Below are 26,707 nucleotides of genomic sequence, written 5' to 3' on the forward strand. Positions count from 1 at the left end.
TCTTTGAGCTTAATGTTTCTGTACATTGTCCCTTCAAATAAAGACTAAACAAAGAGTGCAGTGCAGGACGTATCTTTTTTCGCTCTGACCGTAACTTAGGTACAAGGGCTCATTGGATTCCACACTTTCTCCTTTTTCTATTGTGGATCACGGATTTGTATTTTAAACCACCTCGGATACTATATCCTCTTGAAAATGAGAGTCGAGAACGCGAAATGGACATTCACAGTGACTTTTATCTCCACGACAATACATCGGCAAAGCACTTTAGCTACGGAGCTAACGTGATAGCATCGTGCTTAAATGCAGATAGAAACAAAATAAATAAGCCCCTGACTGGAAGGATAAACAGAAGATCAACAATACTACTATCAGGAGACAACGAACCAAACCCTGGACCTGTAACCACACGGTTAATGCTGTGCCGCCTGGCGAAGCCTAGCAATGCTGTTGCTAACGACGCCATTGAAGCTAACTTAGCTACGGGACCTCGACAGAGCTATGCTAAAAACATTAGCTCTCCACCTACGCCAGCCCTCATCTGCTCATCAACACCCGTGCTCACCTGCGTTCCAGCGATCGACGGTGTGACGAAGGACTTCACCCGATCATCGATGCGGTCTGCGGCTAGCGTCGGATTGCGCGTCTGCTATCCAACTCAAAGTCCTCCTGGTTGTGTTGCTGCAGCCGGCCGCTAATACACCGATCCCACCTACAGCTTTCTTTTTTGCAGTCTCCATTGTTAATTGAACAAATTGCAAAAGATTCACCAACACAGATGTCCAGAATACTGTGGAATTTTGCGATGAAAACAGAGCTGTTTGTATTGGGATACAATGGTGTACCAATACTTCCGCTTCAACCATTGACGTCACGCGCAAACGTCATCATACCGAGACGTTTTCAACCGGAAGTTTCCCGGGAAATTTAAAATTGCACTTTATAAGTTAACCCGGCCGTATTGGCATGTGTTGCAATGTTAAGATTTCATCATTGATATATAAACTATCAGACTGCGTGGTCGGTAGTAGTGGGTTTCAGTAGGCCTTTAACCCTCCTGTTGTACTCGGGTCATTTTGACCCGCCACTGTGTTAAAAACCACAAAAAAAATCTCCTAAACAATATTTTTTGAACTTGAAATTGTATGACTTTTTCTAGATTGGCACCAACAGTAGCTAAAAGGGAAATGTTGCTTTTATTCACATTTCCATGCAAGCTGTACAAAAAAATGTACAAAGGTGGTCTTCGGGTCAAAATGACCCGTGAGTCACAAAGTGTTGAAATCAAAGTAACAGAGTTATTTATACGTCACAGAAGGTTACAATGTTTTAGTTGTTGTAGTCCAGGGGTGGGCAATTAATTTTTACCGGGGGCCGCATGAGCTACCCGAGCACTGCTGGAGGGCCACATCGACAATATTTCAATTAAATTTTGCTCAATATTATTTTTGATATATACCGTAAGATAAATAATAATAATAATAATAGTAATACTTCAACATAGTGTGTGTAACAGCATTCCATTACTAATATATATAAATTAACATTAATAATAAATGACAGTAAAATAAGCACACGTATGACTGAGGAGTCATAGTGTAACTTTGTGTGGTGTTTGAGTTGTCCGACTTTTTGTGTGGCCTTAAGCACCAGTGGTTTAGTGGTATGCGTGTTGGTGACAGATGACAAGTTGGTTTTGGCCTGGTTTGTACGGCAGAAAATGACTAGTTTTTCGAGATAGAATTGTTTTACTCATGTTTTTGGTGTGGTTATGTCCGAATATAAACAGTTTTGTTCAATAAAGTGATCGATATAATTCCTGTCCTCGAAGCATCTCGATAGACGTTACAATAATTGAACGGTGTTCAATTGAACGGTGTTGACGAACACCATTAGGGCCGCTTGTTGTCACTGTCACTCAAAGTTGCATTGCAAAATTCCATAGAATAAATATGTTTATTTTGTTTATAATTCAGATGGGATTTGATTTGGTGCGCGGCATATACTTGCTGCGCGCAGCAGACGCTTGAACAGTGCGCAATTGCGCAGGCACGCACCTTAGGTGAGGGGACGTTGCTTTGCAGTTCATGTGTTGTTGAAAACACGGCATTCCTCATCAACTTTTCTCTTTTTGGCGTCTCGGGTGTAAACCGTGCATCACTTGTCGCTGCATGTGCACCTTCACTCGCAGGTTACACCCGGACACACGCCCATAAATAATACTTTTCAAAATAAAAGCAGCACAGTTGTATTGCGCGCAGGACATAGATGTTTTTTCAACTTTATTTTGTAATTGCAGTTGTTCACATTCACTCACAATCACGCATACGTCCACACGGAAGTAATACAAATAACGATTTTCAAAACAAAAGCAGCACCGTTGTATTGCACACTCGACATAGATACTTTTTTAAATTTATTTTGTAATTTATAATTGGCCTCACGCGGGCCGGACAGGGACGCACAAAGGGCCGGATGCGGCCCGCGGGCCGCAGAATGCCCAGGTCTGTTGTAGTCCATCAGTAGCAGAGCTCTTTTTCTGTGGATTTCCAGAGATTATAAAAGTGCTGCAGATCACAGGGCCCTGAATTCTGTCTGTGCTGAAGCCATGAGTGTGCGTTATACCGCTGAAGAGGCTCTAGGGCTGATTTTTTCAGATGTCCAGCAAGACAACTCTGATTCAGAAGAGGAAGTGGAGGATGTATCAGAAGAAGAAGATGGGGAGGAATATAATCCAGAGCATGATGAATCATCTTCCAAAGAAGAAAACCCTGAAGCTGAAAGAGAGACTTTCCTTTCAAAAAATGGCAAAATAATATGGTCCTCCGCAGCATATGACCATCAAGGCAGGCATGCAGAACAAAACATCATAAAGGTGATCCCAGAATCCACAAGGTATGCCGGTTCTCATGCCCATGACATTGTCTCTACATTCTACCAGTTTATCACACCAGCAATTGAAAAAATAATCCTGGAGATGTCAAATTTGGAGGGTTTTCGCAAATATGGAGACAGCTGGAAAAAGAAGAATGAGACTGACCTGCAGGCCTACTTAGGGCTGCTAATCTTAGCCGGTGTATATAGGTCCCGAGGTGAGGCTGCAACTAGTCTATGGGATGCAGAGAGTGCAAGGCCAATTTTCCGAGCCACAATGCTACTCAAACTCTTTCACACCTACTCAAGACTGGTACGATTTGATGACCATGAGTCAAGACCAGCAAGACGTGTGACAGACAAACTTGCAGCCATAAGAGAGGTCTGGGACAATGTAGTTCTTCTGAGCACACTGCACACAGATGGTGACGTTAGCGATTGTGAGGACAGGAAGCCAGTCATCATCCTAGACTACAACCGCAACAAGGGAGGTGTGGACAACCTAGATAAGGTGATTGGAACATACAGCTGCAGAAGGATGACTGCCTGCTGGCCCCTGGTCATTTTCCACAACATCATTAATGTTTCTTCCTACAATGCCTTTGTGATTTAGAGAGAGATCAACCCGACCTGGATGTCTCGTAAGCAGAACAAGAGGAGAGTGTTCCTGGAGAAGCTGGGAAAGGCACTAATTCCACTCATTGAAAGAAGGAAGCATGTCCCCCGCACAGAAGCCTCAGCAGCAGTTGTAAAAGCTATTCAGAGTACAGGAGCTCCTGATCAACCTGAGGATCCAGCTACCACAGCCACTTCCCCAGCTATGGCAAGTAAGAGTAAGAGATGTCAGTTCTGCCCTCAAAAGAAGGACTGTAAAACACATACTGTGTGCTGCAGGTGTAAGAAATATATCTGCAAAGGCTGCACACTTGCATACTGCCCTACATGTGCCAATTAGGGTTAGTTAATTAGCTAATTAGTTGAATGGGTTATGTTATTTTTCATATTTTTGTATTGTACATTGTCTTCAATTGTTCACTGGAGAAAGAAACTGAGTCATTGGGATGAATAAAACTGCATTCAAAACGCACATTTTTTTTGCTTTTCTTAAGCTACAGAAATGAAGTGAAGAGGGAAAACTCAGTTATTCACACATTTTGTGGTGAATGACAAGTTGTTTCTTCAAGCAAGATGAAATTTGGTGTTTAAATTCAATTAAGCGGCTTATATTAGGGGTTTTGTGAAGACGGGTCATTTTGACCCGGAGGACACGGGGTGTATACAGGAAATGAGGACAACGCAAGGGTTAAGTTGTTCAACAGTCTCCGTTGTGGTATTTGACGCTTCATAATGCGCCACACATTTTCAATGGGAGACAGGTCTGGACTACAGGCAGGCCAGTCTAGTACCTACACTTTTTTAATATGAAGCCACGCTGTTGTAACACGTGCAGAATGTGGCTAGGCATTGTCTTGCTGAAATAAGCAGGGGCGTCCATGAAAAAGACGTTGCTTGGATGGCAACATATGTTGCTCCAAAACCTGTATGTACCTTACAGCATTAATGGTGCCTTCACAGATGTGTAAGTTACCCATACCTTGGGCACTAATACACCCCCATACCATCACAGATGCTGGCTTTTGAACTTTGCGCCTATAACGGATGGTTGTTTTCCTCTTAGGTCTGAAGGACACAACGTCCACAGTTTCCAAAAAACCATTTGAAATGTGGACTCGTCAGACCACAGAACACTTTTCCACTTTGTATCAGTCCATCTTAGATGAGCTCGGGCCCAGCGAAGCGTTTAATGTGGTGATATCCTTTACACACTCATGTCGGTTTTTGATGCAGTACCGTATGAGGGATCGAAGGTCACGGCCTTGCCGCTTACGTGCAGTGATTTCTCCCGATTCTCTGAACCTTTTGATGATATTACAGACCGTAGATGGTGAAATCCCTAAATTCCTTGCAATAGCTGGTTGATAAATGTTGTTCTTAAACATTTAGACAATTTGCTCACACATTTGTTGACAAAGTGGTGACCCTCGCTCCATCCTTGTTTGTGAATGACTGAGCTTTTCATGGAAGCTGCTTTTATACCCAATCACGGCACCCACCTGTTCCCAAATAGCCTGTTCACCCATGGGATGTTCCAAATAAGTGTTTGATGAGCATTCCTCAACATTCTCAGTCTTTTGTGCCACTTGTGCCAGCTTTTTTGAAACATGTTGCAGGCATCAAATTCCAAATGAGCTAATATTTGCAAAAAATAACAAAGTTTACCAGTTTGAACATTAAGTATCTTGTCTTTGCAGTCTATTCAATTGAATATAACATTAACATTAAATAAACATGAACATTAAATAATTCCAAATAAATAACATAATAATTATAAACATGAACATTAAATAATTCCAAATGAGCTAATATTTGCAAAAAATAAAGTTTACCAGTTTGAACGCTAAGTATCTTGTCTTTCCAGTCTATTCAATTGAATATAAAATGAACATTAAATAAACATGAACATGAAATAATTCCAAATTAAATAATTCCAAATAAATAATAATAATAATAATAATAATAAAAATGAACATTAAATAATTCCAAATTAAATAATTCCAAATGAGCTAATATTTGCAAAAAATAACAAAGTTTACCAGTTTGAACGCTAAGTATATTGTCTTTGCAGTCAATTCAATTGAATATAACATGAACATTAAATAAACATGAAAATTAAATAATTCCAAATAAATAATATAATAATAATAAACATGAACATTAAATCATTCCAAATTAAATAATTCCAAATGAGCTAATATTTGCAAAAAATAACAAAGTTTACCAGTTTGAACATTAAATATCTTGTCTTTGCAGTCTATTCAATTGAATATAAATTGAAAATGATTTGCAAATCATTGTATTCTGTTTTTATTTACGATTTACACAACGTGCCAACTTCACTGGTTTTGTGTTTTGCATTACTTTATGTCTTCTGGAAACACAGCTTGATTACAGACATTATAAATTATGCATAAATGCATGACGGTAGATGTTTATCTGATCCATGCAAAGAGGTTGAGAATGGCCTCAGGACACCTCCGTTAACTGGATTTGAACAACAATGAAAGCTAATCCCTGTGATGGTGGAAACTAGGGGTTCATGCGCAGGCTTGTCTGACAAGGGTTACGGCTAATCTTCAGTCATTTAACGTCCGCTGAGAACACTCCTTTACAAAGACGTAAAGATGACATCCTGCCCATCGGACCCCAGCTTGTTGATGTCGACAACGCGGGTCAGGTTTTTTTTTTATTTATTTATTTTTTTTTATAATGTCCTGCCCAGCTTCTCGGGCAAATCATATAGCAGATGTAGATGCCCATATCGGCTGTTCAGATTTACTTTACAAAAGAGAAGTGTAGGATACTTCTCTTGTTGCCTCACTTGTATTTTGACTTTATTAAATGTATTTATATTATCATTTGGTGCAGCCGGGCCGGAGCAGGAGGGGATAGAAAGAGAGAAAAAGGAAGACAGAGGGGGGAATTGTGGGGACAAGAGGGGGATTATACAGAGAGACAAAAACAACAACAGCAAACACAACAACAACAACAACAGAGCAACATCAGCAAATACGACATGTACAAATATGATGGTAAAAGTAATAGCAAATAAGCAGTTAGCGAAAATAAAAAAATTATACAGAAATGACAATGAGCATTATTACACTAAAAATGGAGCAATATGAATACCAATAGAAATAGTGCTATTGATAATAAACAATACCAATACTTTACCTTTATTATCAACAATACAATTGTTCAAATGCAACAATACATATACGTAATGATAACTTGAGATACGAAAGAATGCAGAAAAATGGAGGGGAAGAAAGAGAAGCAACCTACATTAACCTTGTAGATTGTTATAGTAACAATAGGTTAAGCTTTGTCAGTGTGCCATGTGTTATACCCAGTTTACCCTAGGGCAACAACGTTAATATATGTTTGATGAAACGTGATTATGTGCATGAGTGTATGTGTGCATATGTACCTGTATATGTACAGTATGTGTATATGTGTGCGTGTACAGTGAATGTATATGTACAGTATGTGTATATGTGTGTACAGCGAATGTATATGTACAGTATGTGTATACAGTATGTGTGTTTGAACAGTGAATGTATTTGTACAGTATGTGTATATGTGTGTTTGTACAGTGAATGTATATATACAGTATATGTATGTGTGTGTTTGTACAGTGAATGTATATGTGTAGTATGTGTATGTGTGTGTCTGCACAGTGAGTGTATATGTACAGTATGTGCATATGTATGTTTTTACAGTGAATGTATATGTACAGTATGTGTATACAGTATGTTTGTATAATGAATGTGCGTGTGGATGTACGAACTTTGAGTGTGTAAATATGTACTGTATTTATTTGTATATGTATGTGGGAGCGTAGGTACCTATGTATGTCTGTATGTATGTGTGTGAGTATATGTGAATTTGCATGTACAATGCATTTGACTCCCAGTGTGTGCGGGAGCCAGAGTACGGCCCCAGCCTCCCCGAGAGCCCATCCCACAAACAGTAGGTGTGGTGCCCAGGGAACCAGGGGCCACCGCCCCCACGCAGCCAAGTTGGACAGCGACAGGAACCCCAGAGCCTGGCCCACCGCGCCGCCCACAAGGGCCAGCAGCAGGCCGCAGACAGACGCACCCGGCAGAGGACAAGGCACTAGAAAAGCAGGGGGCAGCCAGACCCCAAGCCAGCGAGAGACCACACCCCACACGGACAGAAAGGCGGGACGCCCGCCCGAGAGGCCCGTAGACCCCCCGCAACCGGACGGGAAGACCGCCCCCGCCCCACTGGCAACCGGGCCCCCACGAGCCCCCACCCCCCCACCCCCGGAGAGCGCGGCGAGGCCAGCCCACGTCCACCCCACCCAAGCCGGCCGCCACAGGACCACCCAGCACGGGGCCACGGGAACCACCCACCCCACCCGCAGGGACCCCAACGATGGAGATGGAACAACCAGCAACCGCCCCGCCGAGTCCCCCCCCTGAGGTAGGGGAAATACATAAATAAAATAAATAAATACATAATAATAATAATAATAATATTAATAAAATATATTAAAAAATAAGAATAAATAAATAATTAAATCTATTTATAAAAAAAAAAAAAAAAGAATTAAAAGAAGATCACAGACATGCTGACACACAAGGTCGCTACCCCAACAACTGGCCGACTCGCAGCACCTCGGAATACCCTGCAGCACCAAGCTACCACAGTAGACGCAGGGACCAGACCCAGCAGGCCCCAACCAAGACGGGCACCCGGAAGGGATGGACGGTGGGACCCAGGAGCTCCAGACACGCAGTCCGGATGCAGTAGCCTGAGGCGCCGACCCCCACCCGACAGGCAGGCCCAGAACGTACCCCCAGAAATATACATACATACAGGTATATATATACATACACATAAACATACACATGTACACATACACACACATACACATGCATACACATACACATATATATACATACAGACATACATACATACATACATACACACACACACATACACATACATATACATATACATATACATATACATATACATATACATATACATATACATATACATATACACAGTTTGTCAGCCCCGACAACCACCACGCGCGCGCGCTGCCACCAGTCCCAACATCAGCCACCCCCCTGCACCAGACCCAGCAGCCACGGGCGCCCACACCACAAACAAACAGCAGTAGAAACAGCAGCCACAACACCCCCAGACAGCCAGCACCACCCAATCAAATCAAAGCGATCAAAAAAAAAACCGCGACCGGCAACCACACGCCAACAGGATCACAGAGACCAGCCAGCGCCAGCCCGCCAGCAAGCCCAAACGCCAACACGCAAACAAGAGACACAACGGGTCTCACAACGTGCCAACTTCACTGGTTTTGTGTTTTGCATTACTTTATGTCTTCTGGAAACACAGCTTGATTACAGACATTATAAATGATGCATAAATGCATGACGGTAGATGTTTATCTGATCCATGCAAAGAGGTTGAGAATGGCCTCAGGACACCTCCGTTAACTGGATTTGAACAACAATGAAAGCTAATCCCTGTGGTGGTGGAAACTAGGGGTTCATGCGCAGGCTTGTCTGACAAGGGTTATGGCTAATCTTCAGTCATTTAACGTCCGCTGAGAACACTCCTTGACAAAGACGTAAAGATGACATCCTGCCCATCGGACCCCAGCTTGTTGATATCCACAACGCGGGTCAGGTTTTAATGTCGCTGACAATGAGCGGCGTCCTCTCTGGGGATGTTGGATGCTCGTTAGCACAGTGGAGTATCACAGACTAAACATAATAATGTGACACGAGGAGATTTACTTTTAATACCAACACACGGAGCTAAGTCCCAACCCAGTGGAACAAATCCTCCGCCGTCTTGGTACTGGAGAACGGCAAAAGCTGTGTTCTGTTGATGATCCTTGGGTCTGACTCACTTAGCATTGCTACCAGTTATGCTAATGATCTTCAATTGGACATTCCCTCATTTCTTTTACTACTACCGAGTCACAATATTCACAATACAACTACAGTGGTACTTCTGGGTACAAGTGCCACACGTAATAAGTAATTGTTATGCTTTAGGTTGCAGGCAAACATTTGGGTTACAGGCCAGTAAGACCTTTAATTGGCATAGGGAATGACAAATTGAACCCTGTAAGATCCAACAAAAACATCTGGGGCCGTATTTATCAAGCTTCTTAAATTACTCCTAAGAAGTCTGCTAAGAGTTGACTTATGAGTAAAGAAATTCTTCGCTGAAAGCTGCACTTAAAAGTTAGTTATCAAGTGTCTTACTCACACTTTCAGCGAAGTGTAGGACTGAATCTTAAGTGTCACACTCAGAGCTGAATCACGACATTACTATGTGCCGTAAACGGAATTTTAGGTGACGTCATTTCTGTGTCCATAGAAATGACCAATCACGGAAGGGAATCCCTTGTCTAAGAATAAAGAAATATCTTAGAAATATTTAAGTGGACAATGGGAGTGTATATTTTGACAATAAACTACAAAATAATACAAAACAAACAAACAATATTGGCAATGAATCAAAAATAAATGTGCATTTTCCCAGTGGCGAGATATCGAAGCATTGTGATGACCTTTAGTTCTGCTGTGAAAGCTCTGCTGCGTGATGTTGCTGATGAGATGAAGCCCCTTATTAAATCTGTGACAAAAATAAGACCCGCTCTGTCTAAACGATACCGTTTGATCAGCTGCTTGTCATCAAACAAAGCCAGGACATCATTCCGCTCCCTGAACGTTCGCGCACGTCTCTCTTGCCTCAGTGCCATCCCCCGCTGGCAACTCCTGACCTCTGAAGGTCTCTTAAATATCGTGGAGAGTAGGAGTGATTCTTAGACTTAAGAAAGTTGATAAATAGCTTTTATTCTTAAGTTTGAGAGTATTACTAAATTTCGCAAATTCTCAGGACTTAAGTGTAAAATGGCACTCTAAGACGCTTGATAAATACGGCCCCTGGTTTTACTCACTAGCATTAGCTTTTAGCTAAAAATGGACATAATTTTAATTTCCTAACCAAGGGAAGGAAACGACCGAATGTGAAGGACAGCGCTGAGAAGAAGAAATTTAAGATATTCATGAAAAAAAAATCATGATAAAAACATGCTAACTTGGTGAAACAGTTGGAGCATAGCACTGCTAGTCTCTAGCATACTGAAGCAGAATGAGTCAATAAAGCCAGCCAAGAACGTTAAAATTAGAGATCGGACATCTCTAATTTTAACAAGCTGATAAATGCTTTAAAATGTAATATCGTAAATTATCGGTATCGGTTTCAAAATGATCAGTATGGTTTGAAAAAGTAGAATTTATGACTTTTTAAAACGCCGCTGTGTACACGGACGTAGGGAGAAGTACAGAGCGCCAATAAACCTTAAAGGCACTGCCTTAGCGTGCCTGCCCAGTCACTTAATATCTACGTTTTTTCACACACATAAGTGAATGCAAGGCATTCTTGACCAACAGCCATACAGGTCACACTGAAGGTAGCCGTATAAACAACTTTAACACTGTTACAAATATACGCCACACTGTGAACCCACACCAAACAAGAATGACAAACACATTTCGGGAGACCATCCGCACCGTAACACAACATAAACACAACAGAACAAATACCCAGAACCCCTTGCAGCACTAACTCTTCCGGGACGCTACAATATACACCCCCCCCCCCAACCCCAAACACCTCAACCTCCTCATGCTCTCTCAGGTAGAGCATGTCCCAAATTCCAAGCTGCTGTTTTGAGGCATGTTAAAAAAAATGATGCACTTTGTGACTTCAATAATAAATATGGCAGTGCCATGTTGGCATTTTTTTCCATAACTTGAGTTGATTTATTTTGGAAAACCTTGTTACATTGTTTAATGCATCCAGCGGGGCATCACGACAAAATTAGGCATAATAATGTGTTAATTCCACGACTGTATATATCGGTATCGGTTAATATCGGAATCAGTAATTAAGAGATGGACAATATCGGAATATCGGATATCGGCAAAAAAGCCAATATCGGACATCTCTAGTTAAAATATTTTCTAAACAGCGGACATTTATCAATAAAACATTATTATTAAATTACTTCACTAAGCTACTGTAGCTGTTTGTCCTACATTCTATTGTATTGTTTTTAATACAATATCATCTAAAAGTTTTTAAAATTGTACTGTTTTGGGGAGGGCAAGCACATATTAAATAGATTTTAATTTACTTCAAGTTGTGACGCTGTTTTCGAAGTACAAGCTGTGTCACAGAACCATTCTAACTCATATTCTGAAGTACCACAGTATTAGTAATTATGATGATAATAACACACATAACACACATTACAGTTCCCTTTTAATTACGGTTGTCTTTTAGTCCCACTAATGGCTACCATTATGGCATTTTAGGTGATTGAAAAACAAGTTGTCAGAACCAGTCATTAAGGAAATCAATATTGTAAGGCCCTTTAAGAAAATAAGAGATGGAGAAAAGGGAATCATTCACTTTCTCCCAAAAGTGTGTACACACTTCAAATTGTATCAAGTATTTGTATTGCAGTATCTTCTTAGGGGTCAATACTATACAAGGTAAACTTGGATATAATTGGAATTCAACTTTACCCTCAAGGGACCGCAACTCTGCAGGTGCTGCATTGCCCTTCTGTTTAAACTGAGCTTTCAACTGGAAGTACACGTGCCTTTCAGTCTTCTCGTCGTCCGTAGCGTTTCTACTCGTATGGATTCTTCATTCATCAATCCAAGCAACGTTTTGAAGTTTTACAATATAACTAAATCAATTCTTACTTACTAAACAGTCCCTTGTGTGATGTCTGTAGGAGTGTTTTCATGCATATTTGTATGTGCTATCGTAATGTAATCAAGCTAGCGTCTTTAGCTAACATGCTAACACATTTACGAGTGCCTGCACTGCAAAAAGTCGGTGTTCAAAAACAAGAAAAAAAAATACAAAAATGATTTATTTGAACTAAGCAAAATTATCTGCCAATAGAACAAGAAAATTTGGCTTGTCAAGACTTTCCAAAACAAGTCAAATTAGCTAACCTCAATGAACCCAAAAATACCTTAAAATAAGTATATTCTCACTAATAACAACTGTACTACTATATGAGTACATATTTTCTATTGTTTCATTGAAAATAAAACAGCAAAGTCCATTTGGCTGTCATCTGTTTTGATTATGAGACACAATTGTGTCAAAGTCATGATTTTTTTTTTCATGCTTGAAATAAGAAATGATTACTTTAAAAAAGTAGTTTTATACTTGTGAGTGTTGATGACACAGCTTTGCAACAGTTGATATTCTAGTTTCAAGCATGTTTAACTCAATATAGGTAATCAAATCTCAGCAACAAGCTGTAATATCTTACTGAGATCATTTAGGACCAAAACCCTTAAAACAAGTAAAACACTAACATAACATCGGCTTAGTGAGAAGAATTATCTTATCAGACAGAAAATAAAGAAATATCACCCTTATTTGAGATATTTAATCTTACTTAGATTTCAGTTTTTGCAGTGTGCGTTAGTATTATTAACTTACAAGAGTATTTTCAGTTTCGTAAATTCACCAAAACGTCACCATGGAGTTTTTCAGTCTGTTTAGCTGATTGAAGAGCTAGCTTCCGCAGCTAGTGGGTCCATGACGATGACTTCTGTTTTGTTTGATTAGCCATTTTACTGCCAAGTTACAGGCACCGTTTGGAACCAATAAAGTATGTAGATAAACATTTCCAAAACAAAATAACTAATTTCACAACTCTCTCGTTTGAGTCACACATTAAGAGTGTTACTAAAACGGACTTCTTTCATCTCCGTAATATCGCTAAAATTCGTTCTATTTTGTCCACTAGCGACGCTGAGATCATTAGTCATGCGTTCGTTACGTCTCGTCTCGATTACTGTAACCAGAGCCGGCCCAAGGCATAAGCGTACTAAGCGCTTGCTTAGGGCCCCGCGGCCACCAGGGGGCCCCCAAAAGCAATTAACAAAAAATTCTTATTTTTTATTTTTTGCATGTACGAGTCTGAGTCAGACTCGTACATGGCAGTGATTAGTATTAATAACAAAGTCGGCCATCAGATTTCTTACAGCGATGTCATAAATGACTTTGCCTCCAGAAAAGCCAGGAAGCACAGGTTTTAAGGAGTGGGTGGAGTGGTGTGGGTGGTGAAGAACAGAGGAACAAAACTGTGATGTGATGGTCAAATGTGTGGATTAAGGACCTTAATTTAAGGTAGTTTATTTTGATTTTTTCCCCAACAATTTTTTGCACATCGTTATGTACATTTACATAGTTTTAATATGTAGTAACTTTATATTTGTTTATAAACCGTTATGTTACCTTGTTTCTGGCAACTCTGTTCATTAATATTATTTAAGTATTTGCTTGATATTTAATTTAATTATGTTGTTTTTTGTACAATTGAATTTGTTCCTTTTTATATATATTTAAGTGATTTTATTGTTGGACTTTATTGTTTTTCTTGCACTACGAATTAATTTTGCACATTGCTGTTTCAGGTTTTTGTTACCTAAAATAATAAAGTGAATCAGAATCAGCTTTATTGTCCAGTTATGTTTAACACACATGGAATTTAACTTCAGTAGACTGCGCTCTCTTTGTACAAAGTAAACATTAAATATGAACAATTAACTAAAAATATAAACTAGTAATTAAAGACTAATATGTACAAGACTGATGAGACAAGATGACACTTTTACTTTTACAAAGCTTTATCACTTGGACTGTTTAACCCCAGGCCACTCTTGTAGCTGAATGTTTTCTACATTTTAAGTTTAGGAACCATATGTGGCACTCTGGACATCATTCGTTCATTCATTGGTATTTTTTATGTTCTTAACTGGGCCACCCCCATATCTTTATAAATGACATGTCATTTGTAAAGACATGCCAGGCTGACAATAGGATAATGTAAACAACACTGCCAGAGCCCCAAAGAGTTTATAGTAGGTGTGTGAATGATCAACAATCAATATTATTGGCAGAAATAGAGGGCCCCAAAATCAAATTTTGCTTAGGGCCCCATGGAGGCTTGGGCCGGCACTGACTGTAACGTATTATTTTCGGGTCTCCCTATGTCCAGCATTGAAAGATTACAGTTGGTACAAAATGTGGCTGCTAGACTTTTGACAAGAACAAGAAAGTTTGATCATATTACGCCTATACTGGCTCACTTGCACTGGCTTCCTGTGCACTTAAGATGCGACTTTATAAGGTTTTACTACTTACGTATAAAATACTACACGGTCTAGCTCCATCCTATCTTGCTGATTGTATCGTACCATATGTCCCGGCAAGAAATCTGCGTTCAAAGAACTCCAGCTTATTAGTGATTCCCAGAGCCCAAAAGAAGTCTGCGGGATATAGAGCGTTTTCTATTCGGGCTCCAGTACTCTGGAATGCCCTCCCGGTAACAGTTAGAGATGCTACCTCAGTAGAAGCATTTTAAGTCCCATCTTAAAACTCATTTGTATATTCTAGCCTTTAAATAGACCCCCCTTTAAGACCAGTCGATCTGCCGTTTCTTTTTTTTTCTGCCCCCCTCTCCCTTGTGGAAGGGGAGTCACAGGTCTGGTGGCCATGGATGAAGTGCTGGCTGCCCAGAGTCGGAACCCGGGGTGGACCGCTCGCCTGTGCATCAGTTGGGGACATCTCTGCGCTGCTGACCCGTCTCCGCTCGGGATGGTCTCCCGCTGGCCCCACTATGGACTGGACTCTCACTATTATGTTAGATCCACTATGGACTGGACTTTCACAATATTATGCTAGACCCACTAGACGTCCATTGCATCCGGTCTCCTCTAGAGAGGGGAGGTCACCCACATCTGCGGTCCTCTCCAAGGTTTCGCATAGTCATTCACATTGACATCCCACTGGGTTGTGAGTTTTTCCTTGCCCTTATGTGGGCTCTGAACCGAGGATGTCGTTGTGGCTTGTACAGCCCTTTGAGACACTTGTGATTTAGGCCTATATAAATGAACATTGATTGATTGATATAACTGCGGCTTATAGTCCGGTGCGGCTAATATACAGAAAACTATATTTTTATTCTAAAATGTAGTTGGTGGCTTATATAGCAGTGGTGCGCTCTATAGTTCATAAAATACTGTACTCTAAATCAGTGTTTTTCAACCTTTTTTGAGCCAAGGCACATTTTTTGCGTTGAAAAAATGCGGAGGCACACCACCAGCAGAAATCATTAAAAAAAAGAAACTCAGTTGACACTAAAAAGTCGTTGTCGCAAGTGTTGGATATGAATTCAAACCATAACCAAGCATGCATCACTATAGCTCTTGTCTCAAAGTAGGTGTACTGTCACCACCTGTCACATCACACCCTGACTTATTTGGAGTTTATTGCTGTTTTCCCGTGTGTAGTGTTTTAGTTCTTGTCTTGCGCTCCTATTTTGGTGGCTTTTTCTCTTTTTTTGGTATTTTCCTGTAGCAGTTTCACGTCTTCCTTTGAGCGATATTTCCCGCATCTACTTTGTTTTAGCAGTCAAGAATATTTCAGTTGTTTTTATCCTTCTTTGTGGGGACATTGTTGATTGTCATGTCATGTTCGGATGTACATTGTGGACGCCGTCTTTGCTCCACAGTAAGTCTTTGCTGTCGTCCAGCATTCTGTTTTTGTTTACTTTGTAGCCAATTCAGTTTTAGTTTCGTTATACACAGCCTTCCCTAGGCTTCAATGCCTTTTCTTAGGGGCACTCACCTTTTGTTTATTTTTGGTTTAAGCATTAGACACCTTTTTACCTGCATGCTACCTCCCGCTGTTTCCGACATCTACAAAGCAATTAGCTACCTGCTGCCACCTACTGATATGGAAGAGTATTACACGGTTACTCTGCCGAGCTCTAGACAGCACCGACACTTCAACAACAACACATCATTTGCAGACTATAATTACTGGTTTGCAAAACATATTTTTAACCCAAATAGGTGAAATTAGATAATCTCCCACGGCACACCAGACTGTGTCTCACGGCACACTAGTGTGCCGCGGCACAGTGGTTGCAAGTTTACTTTCTATATTCCTACAAGATATACTTGCTAAAGACCTTGTAGTCGTGTACAATCTAGCAAGAGGCAAATATTATTTCAGTGGCGCCTCGGTTCGAGCGTTTGAAGCGATCCCTCACAGCGAGGAGCCCGGCCTCTATTGGAGAGCGCAGCGGGGATGATTGACTGGGCCACTGTCAAACATTAGCGCCATGAATCACTGCCGTTCCCTTCTCACACATTCCTCGGCATCCTTGTGATTATACAAACACATTTGGAGGCACTCAGCGCGCAGTCAGAATCAATAAGCAGACGGGGTTCTCTTCCTTGCACCGCAACACCTTTCTCTATTGGATGATGGACGCCCGGGCCCGAGGCGCTGACATATTTTCCTCTATTGTCTCTCTCTCGCTCTTCCCGTATTGCACTGCGAGTGTGTCTGCGGGTGCACGAGCGCAACGTGCCCCCTATAAGGTTCACAGATAGAGGTTGCTAGAAAGAAGGCGGCCGGGGAGAGTCTTTGAAGCCTGCAGGACACATCTGCGTATGCAGGGCGGTCGCAGCAATGTTTGTTTACAGGGCGGGCGTGCTGATCAACGTCGCCCGCCAGCTGCATTGTGCCAGATGAAGACGTGGGTAAACGACACACACTTCGGGCCTGCACCTTTTTCGCAGCAGATGTCTCAAAGCCTCATGGGGGGACGGCGCCTCCCTGCACTGCAAAAACTGAAATCTAAGTAAGATTAAATATCTCAAATAAGGGTGATATTTGCTTATTTTCTGTCTGATAAGATAATTCTTCTCACTAAGCAGATTTTATGTTAGAGTGTTTTACTTGTTTTAAGTGTTTTGGCCCTAAATTATCTCGGTGAGATATTACAGCTTATTGCTGAGATGTTATGACCTATATTGAGTAAAACATGCTTGAAACTAGAATATCAACTGTTGCAAACAAACTGTATAAAACCGCTTTTTCAAAGTAATAATTTCTTATTTCAAGCGTAAAATTAAAAAAAATCATGATTTTGACACAATTGAGTCTCATAATTAAAACAGATGACAGCCAAATGGACTTTGCTGTTTTATTATCAATGAAACAAGAGAAAATAGGTACTCATATAGTAGTACAGTTGGCACAGTACAGTTAACGGACAGTTAATATTTAAACATTAACATGTGACATTTCAAACTATATTGACAGAAATAGTTCATGCACATTCAGGTAAATTCTTCAAAATTATAATTAAAAAAAATTTGGCTGGGGGCCGGGCTGTATGTATGTATGTATGTATGTGTATAATATATATATATATATATATATATATATATATATATATATATATATATATATATATATATATATATATATATGTGTATTATGTATATATATATATATATATATATATATATATATATGTATGTATGTGTATATATATATATATATATATATATATATATATATATATATATATATATATATATATATATATATATATATATATATATATATATATATATATATATATATATATATATGTATGTGTGTGGGAAAAAATCACAAGACTATTTCATCTCTACGGTATCGAGCACTATTTTTTGGATAATCTAATTAAGACATATATATATATATATATATATATATATATATATATATATATACTATTATATATATATATATATTAGGGCTGTGAATCTGTGGGTGTCCCACGATTCGATTCAATATTGATTCTTGGGGTCACGATTCGATTCAAAATCGATTTTTTTTTTTCATTCAACACGATTCTCAATCAAAAACGATTTTTTCCCGATTCAAAACGATTCTCTATTCATTCAATACATAGGATTTCAGCAGGATCTACCCCAGTCTGCTGACATGCAAGCAGAGTAGTAGATTTATGTAAAAAGCTTTTATATTTGTAAAGGACAATGTTTTATCAACTGATTGCAATAATGTAAATTTGTTTTAACTATTAAATGAACAAAAATATGACTTATTTTATCTTTGTGAAAATATTGGACACAGTGTGTTGTCAAGCTTATGAGATGTGATGCAAGTGTAAGCCACTGTGACACTATTGTTCTTTATAAATGTCTAATGATAATGTCAATGAGGGATTTTTAATCACTGCTATGTGAAATTGTAACTAATATTTATACTGTTGTTGATAATATTAATTTTTGTTCACTACTTTTGGTTTGTTCTGTGTCGTGTTTGTGTCTCCTCTCAATTGCTCTGTTTATTGCAGTTCTGAGTGTTGCTGGGTCGGTTTTGGAATTGGATTGCAATGTTATGGTATTGCTGTGTATTGTTTTGTTGGGTTGATTAATAAAAAAATAAATAAAAATATGTTTTAAATACAAAAATTTAAAAATCGATTTAAAAAAAAAAGAGAATCGATTCGGAATCGCACAACGATACGAATTCGAATCATTTTTTCCCACACCCCTAATATATATATATATAATATAATATATATGTGTATATATATCCATATATATATATATTCCTTGTGGACTAATTGACTGAAAGAGCACGCACTTGGCGCGATGATGTCATGTTATGGATGGAAAATTCATTTTTAGACAATATGATTTGCCTGAGCGGCTAGGAGACCCCGAGAGTAACAAGCGGTTGCCTTGTTGCCTTTCCATTAAGAAAAATAAACTAGTTTTTAGTATAAGTTTGCTGGTTTCAAGAAATGTAATGCCGAGCGCATATCATTATGTCAAGATAATGGCACTAGCATTTACTTCATTTAAGAATATTATTCAACATATTGAGAAAAAAGGTCTCCTTTTTTTATATCAAGAAAAGTGCACTTGTTATTAGTGAGAATATACTTATTTTAAGGTATTTTTGGGTTCATTGAGGTTAGCAAATTTTACTTGTTTTGGAAAGTCTTGACAAGCCAAATTTTCTTGTTCTATTGGCAGATAATTTTCCTTAGTTAAAGGCCTACTGAAACCCACTACTACCGACCACGCAGTCTGATAGTTTATATATCAATGATGAAATCTTAACATTATAACACATGCCAATACGGCCGGGTTAACTTATAAAGTGACATTTTAAATTTGCCGCTAAACTTCCGGTTCGAAACGCCTCTGAGGATGACGTAATGCGCGTGACGTAGACCGGCGAACACGGGTATGCCCTTCCACATTGAAGCCAATACGAAAAAGCTCTGTTTTCATTTCATAATTCCACAGTATTCTGGACATCTGTGTTCGTGAATCTGTTTCAATCATGTTCATTGCATTATGGAGAAGGAAGCGAGCAAGCAAAGAAGAAAGTTGTCTGTGCGAAATGGACGTATTTTTCGAACGTAGTCAGCCACAACAGTACACAGCCGGCGCTTCTTTGTTTACATTCCGAAAGATGCAGTCAAGATGGAAGAACTCGGATAACAGAGACTCTAACCAGGAGGACTTTTGACTTGGATACACAGACGCCTGTAGAGAACTGGGACAACACAGACTCTTACCAGGATTACTTTGATTTGGATGACAAAGACGCAGACGTGCTACTGTGAGTATGCAGCTTTGGCTTTTTTTTTGCGTATGTACGTAACTTTTTTTAAAATATATAAGCTTTATGAACCTTGGGTTAGGTGAACGGTCTTTTGGGCTGAGTGATTGTGTGTGTTGATCAGGTGTTTGAATTGTATTGGCGTGTTCTATGGAGCTAGGAGCTAGCAGAGGAGCTAGGAGCTAGCATAACACGTACCGTACCGTACGTGCGCGTCACGTACGTAACTTTTTAAAAATATATAAGCTTTATGAACCTTGGGTTAGGTGAACGGTCTTTTGGGCTGAGTGATTGTGTGTGTTGATCAGGTGTTTGAATTGTATTGGCGTGTTCTATGGAGCTAGGAGCTAGCAGAGGAGCTAGGAGCTAGCATAACACGTACCGTACCGTACGTGCGCGTCACGTACGTAACTTTTAAAAAATATATAAGCTTTATGAACCTTGGGTTAGGTGAACGGTCTTTTGGGCTGAGTGATTGTGTGTGTTGATCAGGTGTTTGAATTGTATTGGCGTGTTCTATGGAGCTAGGAGCTAGCAGAGGAGCTAGGAGCTAGCATAACAAACACGCAGGTGTTATTATGCAGGATTAATTTGTGGCATATTAAATATAAGCCTGGTTGTGTTGTGGCTAATAGAGTATATATATGTCTTGTGTTTATTTACTGTTGTAGTCATTCCCAGCTGAATATCAGGTACCGTGAGTATGCAGCCTTGGCTGCTAAACATTCGATAACTTGACCGTATGTGCGCGTCACGTACGTAACTTTTTAAAAATATATAAGCTTTATGAACCTTGGGTTAGGTGAACGGTCTTTTGGGCTGAGTGATTGTGTGTGTTGATCAGGTGTTTGAATTGTATTGGCGTGTTCTATGGAGCTAGGAGCTAGCATAACAAACACGCAGGTGTTTTTATGCAGGATTAATTTGTGGCATATTAAATATAAGCCTGGTTGTGTTGTGGCTAATAGAGTATATATATGTCTTGTGTTTATTTACTGTTGTAGTCATTCCCAGCTGAATATCAGGTCACCCCCGGCTCTCACAGCATCTTCCCTATCTGAATAGCTTCAACTCCCCACTAGTCCTTCACTTGCACTCTACTCATCCACAAATCTTTCATCCTCGCTCAAATTAATGGGGAAATTGTCGCTTTCTCGGTCCGAATCTCTCTCACTTCATGCGGCCATCATTGTAAACAATAGGGAACTTTGCGTATATGTTCAACTGACTACGTCACGCTACTTCCGGTAGGGGCAAGCCTTTTTTTTATCAGATACCAAAAGTTGCAATCTTTATCGTTGTTGTTCTATACTAAATCCTTTCAGAAAAAATATGGCAATATCGCGAAATGATCAAGTATGACACATAGAATAGATCTGCTATCCCCGTTTAAATAAAAAAAATTCATTTCAGTAGACCTTTAAAGTAAGATAGACCAAATTTTTGTATTTTTTTTTTCTTTTTTTTGAACACTGACTTTTTGCAGTGTGGCTTTACTTGTGTCAACAAATGAGCAATCAGGGAAGTGATCAGCGTCATTAAAGAGCCTTTTTTTTTTTTAAACCGCCTGTTGATCTGCACAATCCAAACGCAGCCAGACGGAAGCACATGAATAATTGAGCAGAGCGAGTCCTACATGATGTTTTGGCGCTACAAGTTTCCGCTGGAAATGATGAGCCGTGTTCCGACTGCATGTGGTGGCTCCAGTCATGTCAACAAAAAGTTATCTCAAAGCGTTTAGCACAGGGGTCAGCAACCCAAAACGTTGAAAGAGCCATATTGGACCAAAAAATAAAAAATACAAATCTGTCTGGAGCCGCAAAAAATGAAAAGCAGTATATAAGTCTTATAATGAAGGCAACACATGACGTAAATCTCTATATTAGCCTACTATCAAAATGACTATGTGTCGCAGGCTGAAGCAAATCTTCGTTGACAGATATTTATTCTACATATTTTTACAACATTAGAAACCATTAGTAAATCAGAGGCCACTCAAAAGGTGAGATACCTCCTGGAAATTACTGGATTTTAATGGCCAAAGGTATAGATATGTGTGTCCAAGTTAAAGGAAACGGCAGGCTGTCTTCTTTTAATAGATTTATTACAATCTTTGGCAAGCTAGGTAATGTTTGCTGTGGTCTGGAACAACATGGCACACAAACTACTATCTGAAATGCAGCCAATATTAATACAGATAATGTGTCATGACAGATGCAAAACTAAATTATATACAAAGAGGATAAAAGTAAAGGATATTAAATGAGCTCAAATATACCACAAATGAGGCATAATGATGCAATTTGTACATACAGCTAGCCTAAATAGGAGGTTAGCATTGATTAGCTTGCAGTCATGCCAAATATGCCTGATTAGCACTCCAACAAGTCAATAACATCAACAAAGTGCACCTTTGTGCATTCACGCACAGCATGAAACTTTTGGTGGACAAAATGAGACAAAGGATTGGAAGATTTTACATGTAAACAAACCGTTGCGCGTTTGTTTGTATTTTTCCCCCATCTTTTTCCATTTTCAAACCTTTTTTAAAAATGCTCCACAGAGCCACGAGGGCGGCACTAAAGAGCCGCGGGTTGATGACCCCGGGTTTAGCATATAGGGACCACAGTACGGCTGTGAATCTTTGGGCAACACATGATTCTTGGGGTAACGATTTCATTTAAAATCGATTTTCCATTCAAACCGATTCTCTATTTAAAATCAGTACTTTAGTAACATTGGGTGCCAGTTTTATGATTGACTACATTCCTCCATAAAATAGATAAACAGCTCTGATAAATGTCTATGATAACTAAAAGAAAACTGGTTTTGTGTGATAAAATTATTCCCCCAAAATGTACTTAAAGGCCTACTGAAATGAATTTTTTTTATTTAAACGGGGATAGCAGATCTATTCTATGTGTCATACTTGATCATTTCGCGATATTGCCATATTTTTGCTGAAAGGATTTAGTACAGAACAACGACGATAAAGATTGCAACTTTTGGTATCTGATAAAAAAAAGGCTTGCCCCTACCGGAAGTAGCGTGACGTAGTCAGTTGAACATATACGCAAAGTTCCCTATTGTTTACAATGATGGCCGCATGAAGTGAGAGAGATTCGGACCGAGAAAGCGACAATTTCCCCATTAATTTGAGCGAGGATGAAAGATTTGTGGATGAGTAAAGTGCAAGTGAAGGACTAGTGGGGAGTTGAAGCTATTCAGATAGGGAAGATGCTCTGAGAGCCGGGGGTGACCTGATATTCAGCTGGGAATGACTACAACAGTAAATAAACACAAGACATATATATACTCTATTAGCCACAACACAACCAGGCTTATATTTAATATGCCACAAATTAATCCTGCATAAAAACACCTGCGTGTTTGTTACGCTAGCTCCTCTGCTAGCTCCTAGCTCCATAGAACACGCCAATACAATTCAAACACCTGATCAACACACACAATCACTCAGCCCAAAAGACCGTTCACCTAACCCAAGGTTCATAAAGCTTATATATTTTAAAAAAGTTACGTACATACGCAAAAAAAAGTTGCGCACATACGGTCAAGCGATCAAATGTTTAGAAGCCAAAGCTGCATACTCACAGTAGCACGTCTGCGTCTTTGTCATCCAAATCAAAGTAATCCTGGTAAGAGTCTGTGTTGTCCCAGTTCTCTACAGGCGTCTGTGTATCGAAGTCAAAAGTCCTCCTGGTTAGAGTCTCTGTTATCCGAGTTCTTCCATCTTGACTGCATCTTTCGGGAATGTAAACAAAGAAGCGCCGGCTGTGTACTGTTGTTGCTGACTACGTTCGAAAAATACGTCCATTTCGCACCGACAACTTTCTTCTTTGCTTGCTCAGCTTCCTTCTCCATAATGCAATGAACATGATTGAAACAGATTCACGAACACAGATGTCCAGAATACTGTGGAATTATGAAATGAAAACAGAGCTTTTTCGTATTGGCTTCAATGTGGAAGGCATACCCGTGTTCGCCGGTCTACGTCACGCGCATACGTCATCCTCAGAGGCGTTTCGAACCGGAAGTTTAGCGGCAAATTTAAAATGTCACTTTATAAGTTAACCCGGCCGTATTGGCATGTGTTATAATGTTAAGATTTCATCATTGATATATAAACTATCAGACTGCGTGGTCGGTAGTAGTGGGTTTCAGTAGGCCTTTAAGTGGCTGGACAGCACAAATTTTAGGAGAAAAATATTCTTAATTTTTCAAACTCGATTAAGAATCGTTACACATAGGCATCGCGATTCATTTGAAAATCCCTAGTAATTAACTCTTTAAAATCATCATTGAGTCTGTCCTGTGCACCTCCATCAGTAGCTATGTGAACATGGACACATTTAATCAGATTAAAAACCTAACTGGAATAAAAATGCTTCATGTAAACACGCCATTGGGAATATTCTGACCAATCACACACGTTCGGATCAAAATTTCATTCCGATCGAGACGGGTGGTTTATGCCGATAGTCATTCGGATTGGAGCGAATGAATTCGGATTAAAATGATCCTTGCTGCTCGTGTCTTGGATGTCAGTTAAACGTTGGTGGTGGAGGGGGGACTAAATTTAATAGCCGCCGAATGAAGCGATTGTCTTGCTGCTGTCTCAAAGACTAGCAAAAACAAAAGTAGTGAACGGAAAGAAAAAAATGACAGATACATACCGTGATAACGTCGGTCAAGCAGAAATGCGAATTAACTGCTTTTTCAGCACCTGCAGTGAGCAAACTCGTCCAAAAGATGCCGCCATAGCACAAACAATAACAAATCTTTCCGTTTATGGTATGGTGCTGCGTATGTCAAAGTAAAGTATTCCGATTTAAGGTGTGATGCATTTAAATGCACGTCATAAACGGATCATTATTTCAGGGCCTGTCTACACAGGAACATTCTAATCCGAATTATGATCAGATTAAATACATTTTGCCCATGTTCACATGGTTACCTGCTGGTTTGGATCTGAGACTGAGCTGGACAGACAGACTGCAAAGGACAATCAGGACCACAGAAAAGATAATCAGCGTCAACCTTCTCCCCCATCCTCCATTCTAGTCACAAACTGTTCAAACCCCTCCCCTCCGGCATGCGTTACAAATCACTGTACGCCAAAACAACCCGTCACAAGAACAGTTTCTTCCCTCGGGCTGTCAATCTGACGAACGCTGTGAAATAACTCAGAAACTAATCTGTCACTGTGAATGTACTAACTCATGCTCACGTCATCATTTATTTTGCTTTGCTCTATTCACCACACCACTATTATTTATTATTCTTACACGTTAGTTATTTAAGCACTTGTTTATATTTTTAGTTAATTGTTAATATCCGTTTACATTGAACAAAGAGCAGAGCCTACCGAGTCAAATCCCTTGTGCGTTAAACATACTTGGCCAATACATCTAATTCTGATTTTGATAAGCAAGCGCATTAGCCACGAAGGTAAGGAACAAACACACACACACACACACACACACACACACACACACACACACACACACACACACACACACACACACACACACACACACACACACACACACACACACACACACACACACACACACACACACACACACACACACACACACACACACACACACACACACACACACACGAGGCTGTCCCACAACATGCTAGAGTCAAAAATGAAGCCTTTCGTCGACTTGCTGTCTTTAGGGTTCAATGTTACCTGGCCATGTTGTGCTCTACAGGTGAGGAGAAGGACTTTATATTGAATTCTGAACTGTAAAAGATGGTCTCTTCTCTTGTTTCTAGTCAGTAATCGAGCAGCAACATGATGCAGGAATCTGTTAAATTACACTAATTCAGCCTCAAGAGATTAAAAAAAAAAAAAAAGTACGGACTAGAGATGTCCGATAATGGCTTTTTTGCCGATATCCGATATTCTGATATTGTCCAACTCTTAATTACAGATTCCGATATCAACCGATACCGATATATACAGTCGTGGAATGAACACATTATTATGCCTAATTTTGTTGTGATGCCCCGCTGGATGCATTAAACAATGTAACAAGGTTTTCCAAAATAAATCAACTCAAGTTATGGAAAAAAATGCCAACATGGCACTGCCATATTTATTATTGAAGTCACAAAGTGCATAATTTTTTTTAACATGCCTCAAAACAGCAGCTTGGAATTTGGGACATGCTCTCCCTGAGAGAGCATGAGGAGGTTGAGGTGGGCGGGGTTGAGGTGTGTGGGGGGCGGGGGGGGGGGGTAGGAGGTAGCGGGGGGTGTATATTGTAGTGTCCCGGAAGAGTTAGTGCTGCAAGGGTTCTGGGTATTTGTTGTGTTGTGTTTTTTTGTTGTGTTACGGTGCGGATGTTCTCCCGAAATGATGTGTTTGTCATTCTTGTTTGGTGTGGGTTCACAGTGTGGCGCATATTTGTAACAATGTTAAAGTTGTTTATACGGTCACAGTCAGTGTGACCTGTATGGCTGTTGACCAAGAATGCCTTGCATTCACTTGTGTGTGTGAAAAGCCGCAGATATTATGTGACTGGGCCGGCACGCAAAGGCAGTGCCTTTAAGGTTTATTGGCGCTCTGTACCTCTCCCTAAGTCTGTGTACACAGCGGCGTTTTAAAAGTCGTAAATTTTACTTTTTG

The 26,707-nt window shown here is 39.8% G+C and overlaps 1 protein-coding gene across 1 annotated transcript in view; it reads right to left on the reverse strand.

Annotated features, from left to right (window-relative positions):
* Positions 1-26,707, reverse strand: part of thsd7ab (thrombospondin, type I, domain containing 7Ab) — a 621,850-nt gene that overhangs the window by 207,455 nt on the left and 387,688 nt on the right. The window lies entirely within an intron of this gene.

This window comes from Entelurus aequoreus, linkage group LG11 (genome assembly GCF_033978785.1).
Source record: "Entelurus aequoreus isolate RoL-2023_Sb linkage group LG11, RoL_Eaeq_v1.1, whole genome shotgun sequence".
Taxonomy (NCBI): domain Eukaryota; kingdom Metazoa; phylum Chordata; class Actinopteri; order Syngnathiformes; family Syngnathidae; genus Entelurus; species Entelurus aequoreus.